Below are 3013 nucleotides of genomic sequence, written 5' to 3'. Positions count from 1 at the left end.
TCTACGGATTTAAGTGGTTTCAGCAAACACAGAAGACGCTCGAGCGGACATTCCCGGAAATGATATTTACATTCCTATTATTATACATGGTCTATGGATAGTCATTAAACGCAGTTTGTTCTGATGAGAAGTATCGAATTTTCCATTATTTTATCAGATAAAAGGACAATTCCATTAAACTGTACCTCGGTGATCTACCGGAGTGCTTGAATACTTTTGGAGACCTCGGTTTTACCGCACGCTAAGGTCAAGGGATCATTACGATTGCCATGGACGTTTTATCCCGCTTGGATCTGTTATCTATGAACAGCCATTAACAACCTTGCTTTATTCATACGCGCCTCGTTTCGGCTAACAAATTGAGTCGACACAAATTCCTACCCAGGACTCAAGTTCTTACGATTCATGTCAAGGAATCGATCACCGAGATTCTGTTGACTCTAGTAACCCTGTCTATTTCTCAGTCCGTACGTGTTGACCTATCAACCCAACACCTGTTACTGACTACCCATTATGACTAGAATTATTTCATACAGCGGTCCTCAGATGTTCTCCGCTATCGCTGGTAAGACGAGCCAAGCGGACTTTAGCTTCGTCTTAAGATCATCGAATNGATTTCTCTGATTTGTACAACAGAAAACTGTTCCACGGAGAATCACGGGCCCCTCCATCGGGCCTTCTGGATTAATATGAAAAAACACATACCGTGCGATTACGTGATCTAAACTAACATGCGTATACCAAGGCGACCGGGTGTCATCATAGGTAGACGACAGCAATGTGTTCGTTTTTTACGGATTTTGAGCGTTGGTGGGACGATGGACGTGAAATAACACTCGCGGATTCCAAACAGGGCAGGAAATCTTCGCTGAACTACGACAAACTACATGTGTATTGGAGAAATCACCACGGTGTGGTCTTGCATTTTTTCGTGCCCGTTTCTCCCTATTTGGTGCTTCCACGCCAGTTGATCAAAGGTATATTCCCGCGAATTCTGCGATCAATTTGTGGTGGTATTTACTACCCGTTGATTGAAAACTTTGGGCTGCGTCCACCCGAATAGGGAGTTGAGGAAACGTGATGGACCTCAAGATTTTGTAGTGGAACTCAGCTTTATGGCCACACCACTAATACCAAAACTAATCACCGGTACCGTGATCGATACATACTAGTTTCTTGAGCTTAAACTGTGTGGAGTCTGCACGTTTTCCAGTCACCTCTAACTGTAGCCTTGTTCGCTCTTTCGTGTGTGCTCAAGTTTCGCTCACCATTTCATGCAGCTAAAACTGACGCCAATGGAGAATAATAATGGACCGACTCACCTGTCAAAGGATAGGACCGCTAATCTTGGAACTCCGCATTCACTGGTAAGTCTGGAAATCGCTCCCACAGGACGAGAACGATGACTAGATCTAGAAGATCCAGTTATTCCAATTGGGAATGCAACAGACGGGGCAATATTTCAAGACACTTTGACTTGACAATCAACTGAGTTGTATGCAAACTAAACCTATGTTAAATATCCTGGTCCATAAAAGCTAGTATTAGAAGAACCACGTTATCGATAGTGAGGAGAGTTGGGATATTTCAATCGAGGTTGCGTCCCATAAGGGAAACCAGGATACGTTGCAAGACGGGGGAGCGCTGTTTTCATCCTTATTATGAATGCCCAGTGGTTGATACCAGCCAACCTTGAAGTGTTCGAAACAGCTTGGAGATGAGCACTGATGATGATCTCCAACAGGGATGATACAGCTGTACAATACTCCTCAGCTTTAACTGTGGGATGAAGTCTTGTTTGAAAGAACTAAATTAGGTTTTGATGATATAAGTAAAGTGGGAGCAAATACCGAGCGGAAATTGCCCGACTTACAGGAGATCCTGCACAGTCTTTTGTATGAGCCCTCAACCCGTCAAATAGTTATTCTATTAGCTAGCTTACTTCCCTTAATGAGTCATTCCAAATGGGAGAAACCTAGGCTATCTCTGGAGAAGTCCTTGCTGATCCCACATTGGAATGTGGTGGAGTGGACGTCAAAATTTGTGCAGCATATGTGTGACTGAGTAAGAAGGGGTGTAACACACACTTGAGTAAACTCACAGTTTTGGGTCTTCAGAACTCTGCACGGACTTCCCGTTAAAATTTCATAAAACTTAGTATTGAACCGGTTAAGAAATAATAAATAAATCAGACTTCTTAACAAAGTAACGGCTCATTGCTAAACAGGGCTTCGTTTATCTAAATTGTTCGATATGGTTCGGCGGTTAGGGGGACAGACGGCCGTCGTTCGAAGACAAACTCAGCTTTGCGATTGCTCTTGTTTAGGCGTGGACAATCTGACATTATCCCAGTCTTCATAATTTGATTAGTGCTACGGTTGAAGGATTATTATTTATTTATTTATTATTTATTTTATAATTATTACTTATTCCTTTGCCCCTGTTATTCTTCTTTAGTTGTCGGATCGCGAGTGAAAACGTCTTAGTTCCTGCAGCCACAGCAAGAAAAATTGATGGGGTGTTGCACTTTAGATGGCAAGAAAATGTACTTCCATGAGTGGGTGAAACAGTTATGAAGGTGACATTTTTTTTCGTGTTGTTAAGATATTCGCCTTTTGAAATATTACTTACTTCTCCCGGACACTGTGATTGTGCATCGATAAACTGCTTAAAAATCCACTAGAAACTGCTTTTATGGAAACTGTAGTTGCTTTAAACCTTTTAACGAATGACTTTTCAACCTTTTTCAGTTCCGAGAGTGAATTACCGAGCTTTCGGTCTTGAATTCTTCTGAATACAGTGATGACGAAAGTGTACTTATGTGATACGTACTACTCTGGCTGACAGTCAGAAGCCCCGTGCAGGATGCATGCAGATGGAAGCTTCTACGGATTTAAGTGGTTTCAGCAAACACAGAAGACGCTGGAGCGGACATTCCCGGAAATGATATTTACATTCCTATTATTATACATGGTCTATGGATAGTCATTAAACGCAGTTTGTTCTGATGAGA

This window comes from Opisthorchis viverrini (assembly GCF_000715545.1).
Source record: "Opisthorchis viverrini unplaced genomic scaffold opera_v5_297, whole genome shotgun sequence".
Lineage (NCBI taxonomy): Eukaryota > Metazoa > Platyhelminthes > Trematoda > Opisthorchiida > Opisthorchiidae > Opisthorchis > Opisthorchis viverrini.
The sequence above is the reverse complement of the archived record's forward strand: the minus strand, read 5'-3'. Positions refer to the sequence as shown.